Source organism: Protopterus annectens, chromosome 12.part0 (genome assembly GCF_019279795.1).
Source record: "Protopterus annectens isolate FY-2018-M chromosome 12.part0, PAN1.0, whole genome shotgun sequence".
NCBI classification, from domain to species: Eukaryota; Metazoa; Chordata; order Ceratodontiformes; family Protopteridae; genus Protopterus; species Protopterus annectens.
In genome coordinates, this window is record NC_056746.1 from 1,365,214,164 (window position 1) to 1,365,236,995 (window position 22,832).

Below are 22,832 nucleotides of genomic sequence, written 5' to 3' on the forward strand. Positions count from 1 at the left end.
CCTTCAGAAGGAGCCGTAGAAGTAGCCAGTGGTACAACAGAACCGGCGTCCGGAGTGGACGCCTCATCCTGTTTGGACCGCAAAGACTTTTCTTTGCATTTCTTAGAAGAACCAGTCGTCGGAGAATCCGACGTCATGTTATAATTACAACGTTTACCAAACACCAGCCTAGCACAGTCCAACCGACGTTTAATAGTACGCTTGTTAAAAGTAGCACAAAAGCGACACCCAACAACGTCGTGCTCAGGCCCTAAACAAGGAATGCAGAGTGAATGGTAATTCCTATGAGGAATCTGTTTCCCACAAGAAATACAGTTATTAACTTTTTCTGACATCCGTCAATACTGAGGCAAGAAAAAGACAAAAGTGTCTAGCGGGTACTTAGCCCAACTTGGTCTCCGGTCTGAAACTTGAAAACCGACAATTCCAGAACGCCAAACGGCACTTGCAAATGCTGCTTCTGCTTAGGACCACGCGGCAAGAAAGACTGAGGTTATGGCGTCGGTCATGCGCATTTGTACTGGCACGTACTGATGTCAGTCTCGAGCGCCGATGACCGACGCCGGTTCTAGCCCTTTGGTATTCGGGCCGATGGTGGACAGCGGAATACCCATATGTCAGGACTGCAGCAATGGGAGACGAAGAACATCAGTGAAGAGATACACAGCAATATCTAAATAGCACAATCAACTGTAATGCACACTGTTTTATTTTTAGCAGACACAGCCATGGTTTGAATCCTGGGAGTGGTAGTAAGCAGTATGCATAATCATACCTCTCAGCTGTACAGATTTGTTCAGAATGTCCAGATAATTCACCCATGTCCAGTGCCTGTTACCCTGTCCCCCTGGCAAATCAGTGTGATAATCTCTGAATGTTAGGCAGCTTTTAATGACATATAACTGATTGTCAGACCTGCATATATTCAGAAAATGTATATGAAAACAAACTTGTCATTGTAGCAACTCACCAAAAGTTTATGAGAGCAATTGTCAAAATATGTCTCATTTCCACATGCATGTTGTCAAGCCTTGACCAGTATGTGTGTGCATTAAGAGATTGAGAGGTATGTGTATAACATCAACCTGGAATCTGGGAATATGTGTAGAAACAGTCAGGTAGTGTTAACAAATAATACCTCCACAGGTATACCAGGTAAGAGGTGTAGACTGTAGGTAAAACACAATTCACATATTTACTTGTCTACAAACATACCACTGCCCAAACTAAGGCTGTAGGGTAGTGTAATAACACCTGTAAGGTGCAGAGTACAGCAGTGACTAAGAAAGTTGTGAGAACTACAGGGATATATAAGTTGTTAACTGACATCCCCATCTCCCCCTCACCATATCTGCAAGAATAATCTAAATACACAACTCAATGGATATGTGTATAATTAAATCTACTGTTGAGACATATGTCCTATTGTTTGATAAATATTGAAATGTGTTTCTATGCATGTGCCATGTTGAAATACTCCCACATTGGTGGCCTGTTGTCATCAATGTAACATGCATGCTGTTATAATGGCCACTGTGGTTCCATTTATGCATGTGTTCTGTTTGCTATGCAACTGTTCCAAATCTAGTGTTTTGGGTTAATGGGAATATCTATGCATGCTGTTATACCTAATCCTGGAATGTGTTGACTACAACTAACCCACATATGTTTTAAAATTGCAACATCACAGCACGTTTGGGAAGACTGATCCCAGAAGACCCACCTCTCTCACCAAATCTGTCCATGGCACCAGGCACCACCACATCTAGGACCCACTGTGGGACCTCCTCGTCTGCTGGTCCTGCATCACCTTCACAAGGAACCACTTCAGGGGATGGGCTAGCCTCCCTGGGAGCGGGTGCATACAGGAAACTGTCATCCATCGTCAAGTCTGGGGTCTGGTGTGTAGCGAGCTCCACAGGGAGTTTGGAGATCTGCTATGCAAGCTTGAGGGCTGCGTGGTGCATTTAGAGGGTCAGCCTGCCTCTCCTACCCAGCCCCCAGCACAGCCACCTTCGGGGCCGTGAAGGTGCAGTGGTGACTGCCCATGGGTGAGGGCACCAGTCTCACTGTTTCCATTTGGAGGGTCATGGGCTTCTAACTTCCAAACACCCCTCCCCATCCAAGGTGTTTACCTCCCACATGTGTCATATACCCCCCTGCATACTGTCTTGTCTGTCTTGTCTGTCATCCTACCCAACCTACCTCCCCAAATATACCTACTATCCTTCCCCAACATCCCACTCTCACATTAAATAAAAAAGGGCAATCTGTTCCCAAAAAAAAAATCTTGCCCCATACATAGCTGTTCATTTCACACACGTGTCCACTGGACACACGTAATCTGGTGTAATTGGCTTCATAACATATGCTTGTTGTCCTCACCCCTCTCTCAAGGGTTTGAGTGTCCAAATTGATCTCCAAATTCAGTGTATATGCACAGCTGTTGCTGTAGAAGAAATGGGCAGCTATAGACCTTCCCTACACCCTTCCTGCACATCCCTGGCCATCTTACATACTGTCTTTCCCTCTTTGTGCCTCTTTTTCACCACTTTCCTATCACCCCTTTTTCTTTTTGTTTAAAGAAAGTCACCACCTTCAGAACAGTCATGACAATGTGAAATATATCATGCACAAACGTCATAGCTGTGTAATAGGCCTATCTACAATCTGTCCCTATATATTCCCCCTAATTTGAGGCTGTGTCCACATGTGATGCTCTGTGTTGTAGCAAGGCAGAACAGTGCAGCAGTTTAGGAAGGAGTGTCACAGTGTGGACCTCATGTCTGAGGTCACTATATATATATATATATATATATATATATATATATGTATATATATATATATATATATATATATATATATATATATATGTATATATATATTCATATCACTACACTGAATGACCATTTCACTGATACCCATTTCACTGAGACCAAATCACCTACAGTTCATTTCATTGAAAGTTCATTTCATCCAAAGCCCATTTCATTTACAAGTAGTGGTCTTAGGCACGTCAAAGGTAGATGTTCTGTTCCCCACTGTAGTATGATATTGGTGTTAGTAGATATAGTTAGGGGGGTTGTGGGGGGCACATCCCCCGCAATGGGGGATATGGGTAGTGTAGACCCTCAAATAAGTTAGTTTTCTGTTGTCTGGTGTTGTTGTACATTATATGGTAAAACCCAACTTGGTGTGGAGCTATGGCCACCCCACACCACCCCTAACTATATATACTAACACAAGGATTGCAATACAGTTGGGAAAAGGACATATACCTTTGACTTGCCTTACAGTACTACTTGTCATTGAAATGATTATTAGGTGCAATGACTGTTAGGTAACATTAACCTTAGGTGAGTTTGTCTCAGTGAAATGAGTGTCAGTGAAATGGTCTTTCAGTGAAGTGACACAAATCTGTATATATACATATTAAAACATGTCCCTACTGTTGAATGACTGTGCTGTATGATATGCTTGGTGCCACCTCACACATACTTGCAGCCCAGATGGCTTACTGGTAAATATATGTGGCTATGGTGTGCAGGGTCCTGGGTTATACACCTGCAAGGACTGATAATGTATGTGCTGGCCAGAACAAGGGCTGTTAGATACATAGTGATTAAGGCACCCATAAGCACATGTTAGTGGGTGCAAAATGGACAGTCATTTATGGTGTGACATTTATGTTGGTAACACATTGCCCTGTGTGTGTTAAGGTGAGAGTTGGTGGGCCAGGCCAGACCAAGGGGGAGGTTGGACCCCCTGTTATAGAAGGAAGCAGCAGTCCAGAAAAATCACAAAACCTGATAGGCCAAAGAAGAGCCATAAAGACAATAGAGTGGACTATTAAAGATAAGAAAGAAATTATTTATTGTTACTATTACTCAAAAAGCCCAGAATTTCCATACACAAGATATACAAAAAGAGTAAGAGAGAAATTAGAGGAAAGAAAAATACTTCCACAAGAAAAACTGTCAGAAGCTTCAAATAAAAAAAATGTGTTCATTAATATAGCAGATTTGTGAAAAACGTTATACAGACCACGAAACATTGATCTGCTTGGAAAAAGAAGCATCTCAGAAAGTGAAAAATATAAACAATAAAATAAAATAATAAAAATAACAAATAAAAATAAATAAATAAATAAAAATAATAACAATAAAACCTAGAGATTTTTGAAAAGTATAAAACAGAAATATGGACATGGGAAAGAAAGAGAGATTTGATATGGTGCAATATTTATGCAAAGTCGAAAGCCAAATTAGTCAATACAAAAAAGGCAGCCCAAAGATATTTGAAGAAAAATACAGGCAAAAGCATCCAGATATGGAACATTTCACAATAAAAAAGCAATATCACAAACAGAGAATGTAGATAAGGAGATTCGTAAAGTAGAAGTAAAAAAAATAGAAGCTGAAGTTATGGAACAGCTGCAAAGTGAAGGATTTATTGTGGAATGTCTAACACAGGTTACAGGACAGCATGATGGAACAAGTCCCCAAAGTAAGGGGAAACAGGAAGATCAGGAGACATCTGAAGAACAAAATGGAAATAGGAAAGAAAAAGAGTTAATATGGTGTAATATTTATGCAAAGGAGAAAGCAAAACTAATCAATACAAAAAGAGCAGCACCAAAGATATTTGAAAAGAAATACAGGCAAAGGAATCCAGACATGGAAAACTTTACAATACAAAAAATAAGAAGATAAAGAGGAAAAGTAGAAAAAGAGATTAGTAATGCAGAAGTCAAAGAAATAGAAACTGAGCTTATGGAATACCTGTGAAGTAAAAGATTCCGTGTAGAAAATCGAATTCAGAAAACACCACAACAAGATAGAGCAATGGACATCCACATTAAGGAGAAACCAGCGGAATGGGAAGCAATATGTCAGTTTCCATATGAAGATATTTTGGAGCCTTTCACAGGAAACCAGTACAAATGTCCACTTGAAGCTGGACAGAAAGGGAAGGAACAGCAAACTGTGAAAACAGTCAATGTTGAGGAGTGATAGGCCAGTGAGTTGCCATATGGCAGAGCAATGGATGACACAGGATGAAACTGAAGAGAAGGTGCTACAGGAAGAGGCTATAGAACTTTCTATAGAATGCCCACAGGAAATGGAAAACAAAAAATGTGCCCTCAGTTTAGAAGAAAATGAGCTAAGAGAAGAGTTGCTTGATTTAATAGACATAGATAGACATATTAAAATCAATGAGAGAAATAGACTGCAGAAGGTCAATAAAACCCAAAAAGTGAGAAGTTTGATAAAACAAATGAACACAGTAATTAGGACTGTCCATAGAGATTCATGTGATATAACAGAAGTAAGCAGGATATATTACTGTGGGTAAATTAATAACTGATAAAGTTCTTCCACAAGAGCACAGGGTAGTGAGGGAAAGGAAGGGGAAAAATCAAATGCCATCATGGAAGTATTGAATAAAGAAAACTATAAAGCAATTAAGACAAGAAGTGTCACTGTTAGAAGAGAACAAATGAGGGAACAGATTAACAAAAATACTTGGGAAGACAGAGGTGATAAAAGCAATGAGCACTGTTAGAACAGATCAGGATCTATCATGCACTATCACAAATAATAAACTAAAAATCTCAGCACAGGCAGAAAAGCTTAGATGATATGCAGATAAATCTAAAAGAAAAGTACAAAATAAGAAATGTATTGATAACCCAGAAAAATTTTATAGAGAAGTGGGAAACAAGGCGAAAGGAATTGAAAGACCACCCAAAAAAGAAGAAATAGATACATTTTGGAAAAGTATCTATGAAGATCTTGTGGAACATAACAAAAATGTTAAATGGATAGAAGAATTAAAGGAAGAATAAGATGTTCAAATGTACAGTATATGAAATGGGATGAAGTAACAGCCAGAGAGATTGAAACAAAGTTAAGAAAAGCCTTTAATTGGAAAACCTGAGGCCCAGATGCAGTACCTAACTTCTGGCTTAAAGTATTAACATTTTTTCACAAAGATTTAGCCATGAGTAAGAACTATTTATGTGTGCACCCTGAACAGACACCAACCTGGCTAACAACAGGAAAAACAATGCTCCTACTTAAGAGTGAATGTGCAAGCTACCCTAAAAATTATAGAGCAATAACATGCCTTCCAACGACGTATAAACTATACACTGGAATTGATGCCGACAGAGTTTATAAACATTTAGAAGAAAACTCAGTTATGGCAATAGAACAAAAGGGCAATAAAAGAAGTCATGTGGAATGATGCAGCATTTGCTAAATAAAGTCATAGAAGAGAACAGTAAAATGGGAGATTATCTAAGCACGGCACAGACTGACTACAAAAAGCATTTGACAGTATCCCACATTCATGGATAAAAGAGTGCTTAAAAATGTATAAGATACACCTACACTGATCAATTACATCACAGTGACCATGAAGCAGTGGCAGGCCACTTTGCAATTAAGCCATGATAAAGGACAAATTATTATTCCAGGGATAAAAATCCAAAGGGGGCTATTCCAGGGTGACTCTCTTTCACCGCTGCTATATCGTCTTGCCTTTAACCCATTAAGCTGTCTACTTAACAGCTTAGGTCATGGTTATAATTTGGCTGCTGGAAAACAACAAAGTGTAAAGACTTCTCATCTTCTCTTCTTGATGATTTAAAACTGTATAGCTCATCAGATGAGGAACTGAAAGCACAGCTGCAAGCAGTCAAAACGTTTTCAGATGATATAAATGTCACCTGGTCTTGATAAATGGGCAAAAACAACCTTTAAAGCAGGAAAGCTGCAGCACAAAGAAACACTCAGTTTGGGACAAGAATGTGATATAAAAGAACTTGAGCAAGAGGGAGTGTATAAATATTTGGAAATTGATGAAGGATCAGCAATAAAACATGAATAAATGCAAATAATGCTCAGTAAGGAATATTTTAGAAGACTTTAATTCTGAAAACGGCGTTGACATCTAGGAACAAAATTCAAGCAATAAGTCAATTTGCTCTTCCTGTCCTAACTTACAGTTTTGGAGTGATTGAGTGGCCCCAAAAGGTGTTGGATAGATTAGATGGGAAAACAAGAAGGATGTTTTATGCTGATCAAATGATTTATAAAAAAATCATTGCATACCAAGATTATACATTCTCTGTTCCGATGGAGGTATGGGCCTCCTTGAAATTGATTGTATGTATAGATCTGCAATCGTGGGACTGCACACATATCTGCTGATCTCATAAGGCTCAAACATAGTGAAAGTTTTGAAACATGAAGAGAATAAATCTAAGATAACGTCCCTGCTTAGTCTAGCAGGAGCATATCAATGTCAAGTGGGAATGGAAATCAAATCAGAAGTAGATAAAAATCAGGCAGCAACTGAATGTGCCAAAAAGCAAAAGAAAGAATATAAGGTGAAGGATCAGATCAGAAGCCAAGAAATGTGGAAAATGCATAAATGCAGTTGCAAGTGTAGAAAACTCCTGGAAGAGCCCTATGTTGATTAGGGTTGAATGCAGGAATGGTTAAGAAGATGCAAATTCAAATCAAAAGATGAAAGGTTAATAATGGCAGCCCAAGATAGTGGGCTATGTACACATTGGTTTACAAAGTCCACTGAACATGTGGGAGAAACAGATAAATGTAGGTTTTGTAAAACAGAATTGGAAACAGTTGCACACCTTGCTGCTGGTTGTGATATACTAATGGCAGAAGGACTATACACTGAAAGGCATAATAATGTGACGAGACTATTGCAGTGGGGTTGTGCAAACATTATAATATTGAAATGGCTGAAAAACACTGGAAACACGTGTCGCTAAGCATCACATAAAATGATGAATTCTATATCACATGGGATTACCCATTACCAACAGTCCAAAAGGTAGAGGTGAGAAAACCAGATATAGAGGTCCATGAAAAGAAGACAAAAATAGCATTAATCATTGAAATCCCTACACAGAGTAACTACAATGTCTTGCATACTGAGAGACACAAAGTCATAAAATATCGGGTTTTGCAGGCAGAATGAGATCCATGTAGAAGAAAATACCCAGACAGTTCTAATAGTAGTAGGAGCAATGGGTCTTATAAAAAATAATCTACAATCATATTTAGATATGGTACTGATACATATAACTCCATACAAATTGCAGGAGTCATTACTGTGCACATTGCGGGTGCTGCGAAGAGCACTTCTGGCTGATATCAAAGATTGAAATAATACTAATTTCATGAACTTTAATTGTACTTTGACATAGGATTGGGGTCCATTCCCATCATGGTATTAGAAACCAAAAAACTTTGAGAAATTAAAAAAGATACTATAGGAATGAGCAGTGTACTAATTGGTTCTGATGCATGGAACAGACTACCAAATTACATTAAAGCAAGTACTAGTTTAGATATTTTAAGAACAGCCTGGACATTTATTATGGGAACAAGTGTTTTGGTATATTGGCAATCTATTTTTATGTATGTATGTATGTATGTATGTGTGTATGTATGTATATACCAAGTGGCTTATTTTAATCCCTTGTATATGGGTGCTATGAGGATTAACTGATGCTCAGGACTGTTGGACCAAAGACAATAATCACATGGTAGCTATTAGTCTAGTATAGACCTATAAACCTGTGAACAAGCCTGAAACTGACTACTGGTGTAACTCCTGCACCAAAGAAATCAAGTTTTCAAATCCAAGACTACATTTTGGAGGCTGTGTGCGATGTCTGTTTTCTTGTTTTGAAGCCACTTTTACATTAATACATATATAACATACTTTGCTATAGGTTCATCTTATGCTATTTCTACTCTTTTTCACATTTTTTACCCCTTGTAATACCACCTTTGTTTTGTTGTTGTAATTTTGTATTGCCCCAGGTTGCACAGAAAAACATTGACCATACTTATCCAGACACCTGTTGCCAATTAGAACAAGGAAGCAAGCAAATAAACAAACAGACAAATAAACAAACAAATAGTGTATAGGACAAAACACGGCAAAAAAAAAAAAAAAACATCATATAGATATTTTATTTATATTGTCTGATGAAGCACCTTTCAGTCGGTGTGAAAACGCTTACCAATAAAGCATTTATATAATTTGTTTTTTGCCATGTTCTGTCCTATACACTATTTGTTTGTTTTTCTGCCTTTGGAGCTTCCCTTGTATCTTAGGACATTTATCCACTGAGGTGTACCTCTTTGTTTGTTTAGTAAACAGATAAATAAGCAAATAAATAAAGTACTAGAAAGTACTTCTTAAGCTATTAGGTTAGGCAGTTGGCACAGAAGGTTAAGACAGTGAATTGCAGTACAGGGTTTGATTCTCAGACCACATTTGCCTCCTGTGTGGCTTTGAGCAAGCCATTTAACCAGACATTGCTCTCAGGTAACTTCTGAAAAGGGACTGTGTGTGTCCAGTGGACCTACCTGGTTAATGAATGGATATTATTATTATTATTATTATTGTTATTATTATTATTATTAATAATGATGTAGCTGTGGTTTAATGTTGCACATGCACCACAGGTATCTACAGTTTTACACTTACTGTATGTTATGTAGGAAATGATCATGTCTGCAGGATCTGGAACAGGAGTACTAAAGTGCTGTTTTCTTGCACAGCTCATGTACACCTGCCTTTGTAACTATGCCTTTGCACCTCTTAGGGACTTTTATTGTACAGCATGAGCAAGTATTTAGGTTGATTTTCTCTTCTATGTAGCATACCTATCCTTGGATGACCAGGACACAGTCTTCTTTCTCGAATGGTGCAGCTCACATACCTATTCTAGTTGCGATATGCAGCATTTTGTTTCCTTTATGTGGCTTTATATTTTCTATAGTTCATGTTCTGAGTGGGTTACTTGTGCATGCAGTTTCTCTCCTGGTTTCTGCTTGCTAGCAGTACCTAAACAAGTTAATGTGCTTAGACTGGGCATAATTCAGACTATGAAAGGCACATGTGAGAGATTCAAGAACCATAGACCAGCATTGTTTTTTTTTTCTTGCATTTAATGTTTAGTTTGCATTCTTTTGGTCAATATGTTTAATTTCATTATCTGGTATGGTTAAATTTATTTTGTATTTTTTGAGTGCTTTTGATATTTTATCTATAGTCATACCGTGCTTAGCATTTAGTGTGTGCAGCTTTGTAGAATTTTGCCTTAACAATCTAGAGTCAACAACACCACCATTTTAAAACACACTTCTTTATAAATGCAGAATTAGAGCTCATTTTGGATTAAATATACTACTATTTAAAGTTTTAAGGATATGTAGTTTGCTAGTTGGCTTGGAAAGCTGTATAATTGTAGTCAAATGAACATAAAAGACCTGCAGTCTCTCTGAATACAAAGACTATAGCCATAACTACTGAATAAAATCTGAGGTTTTGTTTCGTACTGTTTTTTATTTGAATTTCCTGACCTACGTATGATGGTTTGCACACAGGAAAGCCCAGTATCATGGTACAATAGCACTGCATTTTCTAAAATGTTATTACTGGCATTTTGGGATTAATGCAATTCCTTTTGACATGCAATTGTTAAAAAGAGTGTAAACATTTTAATATGTTTCATTCATATCATCCTCAAGTAAGTGACTTGCAGAAGTTTAAGTTAAGATATGAATCATAACTTACGGAAGCAGAAATCAACAAAGAAAGGCACAGTTTGTATGAGGGCGGATGTGTTGTTATGTCAATCGAGTGCAGAGTTACTCAATCCATATTGAGGGGAACTAGCAAACAGTACCAGGTATTACCTGAATTAGCACAGTGATGGGTTTAACAGCATAGCCATAAGGCACAGAATTGTACTTGCTCCTATCACGACTATCTCATGCAAAACAGCAAGTAAGTAGGTTGTTTTTATTTTTCTTTCTTTTTTTCTGTTTAAAATTGCATCTGAGATGAACAGACCATTAACATCTGACCACTTATTTTTTCTAGAAAATGTATCTACATCATTTGTTTTTATTTTTTTTTTAGCTCGCAACATAATTTTAACATGCACTTTATTTTCTGTTCAGTAAAATTATGAGGCAGGAAGCACTCACTGAAATTAATGCATGATACTTTAGCATTATTTGGTAGCTAATTTTCTTTCATATAAACAATAATTTCATAGAGCAGATGTTATGATTATTTAAATAAATAATTTAATTTTCAGATTAGCATCTAGATTTACTATACTTTTTTCTGCCTTTGTAATGTGTTTGTGCTACTCCTTGTTAAATGTTATGCAATACTGAAGGCTGTCATTTGTGATTTGTGGCACATTATCATTTTGAACATAAGTAACAATCCATTACACTTTGTCATAGAGCAAAGATCTTTACAACTAAAATTCAGCTACACCTGTTAGTGTGTGTTCTAGACAGCCACAAACTGTGGGGGCATGGGATGTCTGCATGTGGTATACAGTGCACCCATAAAATGTTACTGTTCTTTCTGCAAACCTAAGTGCCCGTAAGTAATCTCAAGTAAATATGACTCAACAAAGCAGACCTCCGCAACTAAAATGATTTCCCACTGAAGACCTAAAAAGGTCAAGGCACTATATGTTTGTGCCTATAGCAAGTTAAATTAATCATGCCAGAATGATAATTCCTATCTTCTTACTCATTTTAGCTGTGGAGGGCTGATCACAAGATGGGACAGTGATTGTTTAGTGCTATTTAATACTAGCTACTACACTATTTTATCTGAAACCATAAAACAATGTTTCTGTTCTTTCCTACTTTCTGAAAAGGCACTCACTGAAATATCTGTAGCATAAATGTAGTCTCAGTTTTCATTTAGAATAAACCTTTTAACTGTGTAATCTATAGGTGAGTACTAAGGTAACTATAGTCCCTGAAAGGCCATTTTAGGCCTAGTCAATAACCCAAAGTCAGAATCAAACTCTGTACTTTGCATTTATAAGGTGATGACCTCGGCCATTATGGAAAACTCACCTAGACCAGTTTGAAATGACTGCACAAGTATGTTGCAGAAAATTGAACATTTACTAACTTAAATAAAGTCTTATACGTTATATTGCATGATACCAACGATGCTGGTCACGGTTTACAATTTTACTGTTCTCTTTTTCTCTGTTGTGTTAAAAAGGCACTTTTATTTGGAATCTTTAACCCATTCATTTATCCCAAGTTAAAGTCTCATGGCCTTCTGCTCTGCATGGGATGTGGTCCTGGGTTCATCAGTCCCTCAAAGATAATTTTTTGGTTTCTTTTTGATGTCCTGCTTCCTGCCAGTGATCAGCTGACTGTGATCAGTAGTCCCATTTGTTTCTCATGGGGTAACAGACGTTCCCAGCCAATTCATTCTTCATGAGGTGAAAGCTGATCACAGATCAATCATCCTGGTAGCATTTGAGGTACTTTATACAGCCTGATGGGGGCTTCTGCATCCCAGCAGAGTGACTGGCTATACCTCTGACATGGAAGCATACCTGCTCCCTGACATGCCTTCACAAGGACTAACATCATGGCTTGGGTGGACAGACCTACATCCACACTCCCCCTCCATAATTCTTCTCAGAGAAGTGGCCTACACCATTCTCCCAGAGTGCCAGGTCACCATAGAGGGAGAAGCCATTGCAGCCCTCCATCCTTTCCAGGCAAGCATGCCAAAACAGGTCAGTCTTCTTCTCCCATCCTTTCATGGCACTTCCAACTTCCCAAGCTGCTAAACTGTCTTTGGTCATCTATGCTGCAGACAAGGCTTTACCCCCTCTATACCTTAGTTCCAGGAGTCTATCAAAGAGATGTTTTATTATTATTTCTCCTGGTTTCTTGCTAGATATGTTGTTTGATTAACAGATGTATAAATGACTATATTATATATACACTTATATATTATATATTATATATTATATATACACTTATTATATATTATATATTATATATTATATATACACTTATATATTATATATTATATATTATATATACACTTATATATTATATATACACTTATTATATATTATATATTATATATTTTATATACACTTATATATTATATACTATATATTATATATTATATATACACTTATATATTATATATTATATATACACTTATATATTAGATATTATATATACACTTATATATTATATATTATATATTATATATTATATATACTTATTATATATTATATATTATATATACACTTATATATTATATATTATATATTATATATACACTTATTATATATTATATATTATATATACACTTATATATTATATATTATATATACACTTATTATATATTATATATTATATATTATATATACACTTATATATTATATATTATATATACACTTATATATTATATATTATATATACACTTATTATATATTATATATTATATATATACTTCATTACTCTGCTGACTTTTCTCTCTCTTCTTTAATGTCAGTATAAATTTGTTATGCTTTCTTCTTTGTTTGTTTCTTTTTTATTTTTACCTTCTCTTTGAAATTTCTGTGGCTATGTAAAGATAGATTTTTCGGAAAAAGATAAAAGGAAATTCATTGTGTAGACTTTAAGGAAATGGTTATCTTGTTTTATAGAAGTGCTGGGGAAGTGAAAGGATTTATATGTGTACAGTATTATTTATGGAACTTGAGGTTATAGGACTTATTTCCCATGTTTTATGACTACATTTGTCACTGATCAGTGCTCTAATCTCAAGGCTCACATGATTGTTTTCACAAGCTGGCTAGTACCGCAGTCGGGATTGTCAAACAACCCATTTATTTTTCACATGCAAAATGAGGTATTTTCTCAACTTTTAAACAAATCTGTAGGGCAAGATACTCTTTCACAGCTTCTGTGAATGTGTTATGGGTTTTTTTTTCGGGAAATTGTTCAGTAATCACCGTATTTCTTCCTGTTTATTCTATTCGTCTTAATGTGGTTTTTAGTATTGTCTATTGCCTTTCCTGCATCATTTCAGTCAAAGTTTCAAGAAGTGATTGAGGTTTGGTTAAAAGGTTATGCAGAGCTGGTAGTAACATTGTGTCAATTTTGTAACAACAGTGGGGCTGCTTTTCTCACTTGCCGCTAACATACTAAATGAATTTCCCCAGCCCCAACAGAAAATATTTCATTCAAACAGTGGTCGAGTTAATGTTTTTGTATCTTAAAAGTGTTTGACAAATATTTTCTTTCAGGATTATTTGAAACATAGTTAGGTGATGTGATATTAACTTTTGAATGGCGCTCTGTGTTAGAGCATGACAGAAAACATATCTTTAAAACTAGTGTTACTATAGTCAGAATATGGGAAGGAGTTTCTTCAAAGCACTGATCATAAACTTTATATCACACCTGTAAGCACTAGATGAATAGTCCTTGTAAGTCTAGTCAATTTCCCTCAAAAGTGAGCATCAAACTCTGTACTCTGTGAGGTAACCACCTTAACCATTATGCTAACTCCAGACTTGAAACTAAGTCACTACAGCAGTTTCAGACTTAGCATATCACTCATGACCCACTGCATCATACACTAATATTTGTAGTTTACAATGAGCAATGGACAGAATTTGGCGTATGTGACCACTTGCCAAGCAATATTCAGATAATGCATTCATTTATGTCATATGATAATCTGAACTGCCTGACTTTGACTTGGATGAGAGGTGCTAGTTGTAAATACCAAAATGCAAGTGGTTTAGCATCCTTCTTTCTGCAATGCAGAACTAATCAAGAATTTGTAATACAAAGAATCTTAATTGGATGGGAATGAAAATCCACAGGCAACAATAAATAAAGTTACTGAATCTATCCTCAAATTCAGGTAGCAGTCAACTGAAGAGTCAGTATGACTTCTCTTTAACCAGTCATCCTTGTCTGAATTCTATTTTCACTACATAAAACATGCTGCATGGGTTACCAATTTGTTTTTCCATGGCAACTTTGCAAAGGTTACATTTATTTACCGGGAAAGTCCAACTTGCAACAAAGCCAATTCTCAGCAGAGGCCTGGGGAGAAACACTGAAGATGCATGTCTTTGGGAGAGTGGGAGGAAACCCACATGAACACAGGGAAGGCATGCAGACTCCACACAGAAGGTACCCTAGCCAAGAATTGAACTGGAGAACCTCTTGCTGTGAGGTGACAGTGCTACTGCTGCACCACTGCACTGTCTGAATGTGACTGTGTGGATCACTCAGTCACCTGTACAAATAAGGCCTTACATATCTATGAAAGTGAAATAGAATTTGCCATGTATGTTGAGTACTTTTTTTGCGCTGGAGACTTGTAAAGTTTTGGGCATCAGAGAAGGATCATGTGAACTTGTGATACAACCATACATGAAACTAAATGATTTGAATCTCAGAACATCTGGATAAATATGCATTATCATGTTATATTTTGTTGGCACTCTAGGTATTATGCATTTCACATCTCAAAGCTGATGCTGTTGATATCTTAGTTCCTCTGATATTTAGTTGTCAGTGTTTTTTAAGGTATCTTCAAGGTTGTGTAAGTCACAGAAAATGGAAATATTTTTTTTTCTTAAAAAAGGTTTCCATTTTCCAGTTATTTGTGTATCTTTGGAGGTAGTAACTATAGGCTTGGGGTACAGGGGCAGAGCCTCACATTGGGGAGAGGGAGCATGATTATTTTGGAATTTGTGCACTATTGTGAGATAAAATATTTTGGGTGCTTAGACTTTTTGATTACAATATTTGCATATCAACAATTGGAGAAGCACTATTTCTTTATTAGCACGACCATGCACTTACAATAACCATATACACTACAAGACCAGACTGTATAATCTAAGGCTATTGTGCATGGAATGATGAACACCACGATCCTCTTGTTGGATTATGTCTGTGATTCAGCAGGTGTCAGTGTAAACATTTGAAGTAAATATCACATATTCATGCACACACATAAAGCGCATGTCACAATGGCATCTGTACATAGATGGCCACAAACAAGGAAGGAAGAGCATTAGCTTTCCTTTAGCTTAAATTCCTGCACACAGTTGTATTCAATAAAAATAATTTTATTTATTTATTCTTTGATAAATGGGTTAGTCCCACTAGGCCAATGGAATCTTTTAAGGGCAGACCTGAGGCGGTAATTCATATTAACTAGGAGAAATTTGGCCACTGCACAAGGGAACTTCCCCTACCCTTTTCAATAGATGCTGCGGGATCTTTTACATCTACCTGGCCTACCACCAACTCAGGCCAATGGGGTCTTGATTTAATGTCTCACTTGAAGGATGATCTCTTTGTGTATACAACAGTTCAGTGTTGTGTAATAATTAGAAGATCTCTCAAGCTTTACTGTCATGATAGTTTGTTCCAGTGATCAGATTTGCTGATCCCTGGGCTTTGTCTTGGTTCCTGTGTTTCTCCATTTTCCTTGTTTGGTCAAGGGGTAGTTTCTTTACTCACTAGTGGGAGTAGGGAGTACTGAGCTGCCTGTTTGTCCTCAGAGGAGTGGTTTAAGGCAGTAACTTGTAGTTTATTGGCCATTTTGGGTCATTTCCTGTCTTTTCCAGCCCCCTGCTATAAAGCACGCTTTAGCGCACATTAGCGCGATTTAGCGCGGAGCTGCCACTGTTGCACACTAGGGCAGCGCCGGTTAAGCAGGTTTAAACTATTCGGGCTACCTAAAGTCCACTCTTCAAATTTTCCCTTAAAACTACCTTCCTCGAACTATACTACTGATCTAATCAGCGTATCCTATAACTAAAAAGATCATCTCTACTTGACTCCAAGTAGACTATTCTCTATCTGTTAAACCTAGCACTTGCTCCTACAGTACTTATTACCTTGATATGGCACTCTTATAGATAGCACCCCAAAAAGACAACCCCCCATCTCTTGGTCACCCACGTCCCCCGGAATCTCTTTTAAAGTTTTTTTGTCTAGTCCTTCTAGCATGTTGAGGGATCAGTTGCTAGTGTCCTCTCCTGCTCAGCTGGTGAACCTGGGAATATTGAGGCAATGTTACAATTGCCTCATGTACACAGACAACCCTCTCCTCCTCCCACAAAACACAAATACATGCGAGAGATGCAACTATACGGCCAAACTGGAGGCTGAGCTCTCTCAACATAGGACTGGCAAGACCAGTCAGGAGGAGAAGGTTACCACACACACTATAGACCCAGTCTCACATAGTACCATCACAACCTCAAATCATACACATAAACACACAAAGACATACTCGGAGGCTCTGATCAAAAATCTACCAAAACAGCAGAGGCCACCAAAGCAGACACCCAAACAACCACCACCTCAGAACACAACACCTGCAACACATAGACCTCACAGTCAGAGTGTCAAACAGTCACAGCCCTTAAGGCCAAACACAATGCCAGACACACTAGTCATTGGTGACTCCATAGTCAGACACACTGACGTCCCGCTCACCAGACTGAGTAAGGAGAAGGTCACAGTAAGTTGCCTGTCGGGCGCTAGAATCCGCCACATAACGCAAGCACTCAGGTCTCTCAACAGCAGGTACAAATACGACTCAGTCATTGTCCACGCTGGTGTAAACGATCTGAGACGTACCTCCTTGGACTACATGAAAAGAGACATTGAGGAGCTCTCTGATTATGTAGCCCAGGCAGGTATGACCCTGACCTTGAGCAGTATCCTACCTTCACCAAGGATGATGCCACAATACAGAGATAAGATGATCAGCTTTAACAATTGGCTTAAACTCTGGTGTCATTCAAAGTGGATCCAATGTCTGTCTGCCTGGGATGACATGCTGGACAAGCCACGCTGCTCCGCAAGGGACGGCTTGCACCTGTCACCCCTGGGATTCCGGATATTGGCAAAGGCTCTTGCCACCCCCATAGTGCCTTTTTTAGGCAAGGCTCAAATTCTAAACCTACCACCCTAGAACACAAAAAGGAAAAAACTAAGGGTAATGCTGCTCAATGCCAGAAGTCTAAATCTCAAAATGCACGCACTCGAGGCCCTTCTCAGTATGGAGAACATCGATGTCTGTGCTGTGACAGAAACCTGGTTCAAGGCTCCTGAGAGTACCCCAGCACTATCAGGTTTTACCTCATATCATGCGTTCCGGCCCCAAAACCCGGACAATACCAAGAAAGGAGGGGGGGTATCCATATTCATCAAGGACACCCACACCTCAAGACTGGTGGCAACGCATGATGCATCGGAGACCATCCAGGTGCAATTAACCATAGGCAAGACTGCTCTGCAAATTGTAGCATGTTACAGGCCACCCTCACAAACTCAGGAACCTCACATGGCCTTCCTGAAAACACTAGAGGGGATAAATGTATCACCAAACACCATCATACTAGGTGACTTCAATTACCCTAATATAGACTGGGAACACTACTCAAGCCCAAACACCCCAGCCCAAAAGTTCCTGGAATTCATGAACTCAAATGCCATGGAACAACTAGTCACCATCCCCACAAGAGGAGAAAACATACTTGATCTCATCATCATGAACATGGGAGCACAATGTTCAACACCGGAAGTATACCCCTCACTGGTGAGATCAGATCACAAACTAATCTCGCTGGAGGTCCTCATCCCACCCCCAGCTGAAATAAAAAAGACCACAGTAAAGAACTTCTCGAAAGCCGACTTCACACTTCTAAAGACTAGTGTGGTCTCCTTTAAGGCCCCCGAGCCGGCGGAAAACAGTACTCAAGCCGCTGAATCACTTACAAATGCCTTCTACCAGCACCTGCAGGACTGCATGGATAAGGCAATCCCAAGCAAAACAAAGACTCTTTGTACCAAAGGCAAGCGTCAGTCTGGTGGACCCCAGCCATAAACAAACTCTACAACAAAAGGAGGAAGCTACTACAAGATAGAGCAAAATCCTTAAATGGTAAGACACCCTTGATCACTATAAGTAAAAAAACTAAGAGCTCTCATAAAATCATCCAAAGCAAATTTTGAGAGAAAAATAGCTAAAGACTCAAAAGACAATCATAAGGCCTTCTTTAGCTATGTTAGAAACTTGGGAGGAAACTCCCAGATATGCTCAGAACTAGTTCAAAATGATGTGAAGATTACTGATCCTACAGACATTGCCAACATACTGGCTGACAGGTTCAGTGCAAACTTCTCCCCAAAAGGAGAGATATCTATACCAAGCGATTGCAGCCCCCCAAACATCTCCAACGCCCAAGTGAGAACTGCTCTCTCCAAAGCAAAAAACACAGCATCCATGGGACCTGATGGTGTCCCCGGCTGTGTGCTCCATGAACTCAACGAGGAATTAAACCCACAGCTAGGACAGCTGTTTAATCATAGTCTTACCTCTGGATATGTACCCAGGGAGTGGCGCACTGCAACTGTGGTCCCACTTCACAAAGGCGGTGCCTCCACCGACCCTGGAAATTACCGGCCCGTTAGCTTGCCAAGCCTTATCTGCAAAGCCATGGAGAGGATCATAATGGACCTCATAAATAAAGACATAGGGAATTTGCAGACTTTGGATCCATCCCAGTTTGGCTTTGTCAAAGGCAGATCATGCCTTCTAAACTTGGTTGACTTTTTCGAAACAGTCACCAAAGCCATTGATGAGGGAAAGGCAGTCCATACAGCCTACCTCGATCTGGCGAAGGCCTTCGATACAATACCCCACTCGGGTATCATTGAAAAACTCATCAGCTTAAATGTTAACCCATACATCACAAGATGGGTTGCAAACTGGCTGAGTGACAGAACCCACAGGGTCAGAGTTGCTGGCGCCATGTCAGACTCAAAGCCTGTCACAAGTGGTGTACCACAGGGCTCAGTCCTGGGCCCACTCTTGTTTGGCATCTACTTTTCCAAGTACAAGCAAACACAGGAGGGTTATGGCTGACAAAGTTTGCAGATGACTGCAAACTGGGCGCCATAGTAGAAAACACATCTGACACAGATATCCTTCAGAAGGGTCTCACAGAAACGGATAACTGGTGCCAGAGCCATGGCCTAAAGTTAAATGCCAAAAATGCATAGTCATACCCTTCGGGAAAAACAAGGTTACCCTAGCTACCAAATAGGTGGCAATCCACTGAGCACAGAAGAAGTTATCAGGGACCTGGGGACCCAGGTTGATAGTAGTCTGTCATTCGACACCCATGTAGCTAAAGTAGTTAGGAAGACCTTCTACATTGCCCACCTTATCATGAAGGGATTCTCATCTAGATCAAGGGAGGTCATAGTCTCCCTATACTCATCACTCATCAGACCAATGATTGAGTACAATGCCCCATTCGGAATGTATCTAACCCGACACTTGCAGCAGCTGGAGAGGCCACAAAAGTTCCTCACCAAAAGGATAAAGGGTCTCAAACATCTGTCCTATGCTGCCCGACTGAAAGAACTCCAGCTCTATTCAGTCGCCACCGCTTGCTCAGAGGTGATCTTTGCCTAACATACAAGGCCATGTCAAACCCAGATTTGATGAATATGCTTCACCTCAAAAATCTAGATCCGTCAGAGCCACAAGGGCGAGAGACTTAAACCTCGACACGGCTATTAATAGGACGTGCTGGAGGGATAGATTCATCACCCAAAGACTCCCTATGCTGTGGAACAAAATCCCGGTATATGTGAGGCAGAGCACCTCGCTGGCCTTGTTCAAGAGAAATCTTGACCAATGGATGGGAGATCGCAGATATACCCCAGGGATTACCTCAGTGTCACTGCTCGACAGAGGCACAGCAAAATAATGGGTATAGTTCCCCATACTAAAGGGGTGGTGTAAGCCACAAAACTATGGGCTAGGCTTGTAAATGCCCTCGGGCAGATAGCCTAGTATGAACCTATGAACCTATGAACCTATGAGTATCCTTTGATCACAAATGCTGCATGGCAATCATAAGCATCTCTAACTTTAAATCTAAGATTGTAATTCAGCATCCCCACCCCTAGCAGTATTGGCTTGTGACTTCAAAGTAAAGAAGGGAATAATTTGAATGGTCTGGGGTTGTATTATGACAGGTCAATGACCAGCAGCAGTTCTAGCCTAAGGTCACTAGAGCCATTGAGGATGACAGTTTTCATCCACACACTGCCTCATACCTATTCTTTATAGTCATGAAGACACACACTCATAAACACACACACACACAAACACACACACACACACAAACACACACACACACACACACACACACACACACACACACACACACACACACACACACACACACACACATATACATGCTTTGAAACACTGACACTCATGTAAACCCATACCACATATCCAGTCACACACATGCAGACATGTATACAGATGGAAACATGACCCTACAGACACACACACACACACACACACACACACACACACACACACACACACACACACACACACACACACACACACACACACTCCTACACACATGCACACTCATACACGCACACATACACACGTGCATGCACACATGTGACCACCAATCAATCATGATGGTTTAAATTACTGTAACTATACACCTCGGATATTAGACTATAAGTAAATGAAAACACACACACAAACACACACACACACACACACACACACACACACACACACACACACACACACACACACACACACACCCTCATACACTCACACACAAGCACATCTGAGACTCTTAACTGGACAAAGGACCTAAAATCAGGGACATCTATTGCTCTTATACAAATAGAAAGGTCTGGGCTTTATATTAGCACCTTTTTTCTTAAGGCTATTAGGTCTGAAAATCATATACCTGTCATTATTTAGTTATTGCAATTCTCACTAATTTGCCAAAAAAACACAAATGTTATGCAAAAGGGACTGAATATAATGCAAAATGAAGGACATTTTGTGAAATCAGGAAATACTGAGGCCATCTATGCCTCCCACACATACAAAAATATACATATTAGACAAGCACACATACACACAGATGTGACCATCAGTTATAGCCACTGGTATGACTCAAATTGTATACTTAAGTTTGACTGCAATAAAATGAAGGAATTAATGCATAAATAGCTATCACACAGGAATGTATCTTCTGAGTTTACTGCTGCTGTCAGAATACAGAGATCAAAACACTGCAAATCCCTCACCCTGATACCTCTCAACCTCTTAGCTTAAGAATCAGGAAAAAAGCTAAAAAATGGGGGACAAAGAACTAAAACTTAAATACACTCAGAGTGTGTAATGTACCATATATATGTATATCAGAACAAAGAACTAAAACTTAAATACACTCAGAGTGTATAATGTACCATATATATGTATATCAGAACAAAGAACTAAAACTTAAATACACTCAGAGTGTATAATGTACCATATATATGTATATCAGAACAAAGAATTAAAACTTAAATACACTCAGAGTGTATAATGTACCATATATATGTATATCAGAACAAAGAACTAAAACTTAAATACACTCAGAGTGTATAATGTACCATATATATGTATATCAGAACAAAGAACTAAAACTTAAATACAGTCAGAGTGTATAATGTACCATATATATGTATATCAGAACAAAGAACTAAAACTTAAATACATGTACCATATATGTATATCAGAACAAAGAACTAAAACTTAAATACACTCAGAGTGTATAATGTACCATATATATGTATATCAGAACAAAGAACTAAAACTTAAATACACTCAGAGTGTATAGTGTACCATATATATGTATATCAGAACAAAGAACTAAAACTTAAATACACTCAGAGTGTATAATGTACCATATATATAAATATATCAGAACAAAGAACTAAAACTTAAATACACTCAGAGTGTATAATGTACCATATATATGTATATCAGAACAAAGAACTAAAACTTAAATATACTCAGAGTATATAATGTACCATATATATGTATATCAG

The 22,832-nt window shown here is 38.5% G+C and overlaps 1 protein-coding gene across 5 annotated transcripts in view; it reads left to right on the forward strand.

Annotated features, from left to right (window-relative positions):
• Positions 1–10,464: 10,464 nt before the first annotated feature.
• The window catches only part of SIRPB1 (signal regulatory protein beta 1), a 1,192,076-nt gene continuing 1,179,708 nt past the window's right edge, over positions 10,465–22,832 (forward strand). For 3 of the 5 annotated variants that reach the window (XM_044090417.1, XM_044090416.1, XM_044090419.1), the window contains exon 1: positions 10,467–10,842. The gene's annotated coding sequence lies outside the window, so the exon portion shown is untranslated. Of the gene's footprint in view, positions 10,843–22,832 lie in introns of all 5 variants that reach the window. The other 2 variants (XM_044090420.1, XM_044090421.1) reach the window with 2 other exon arrangements.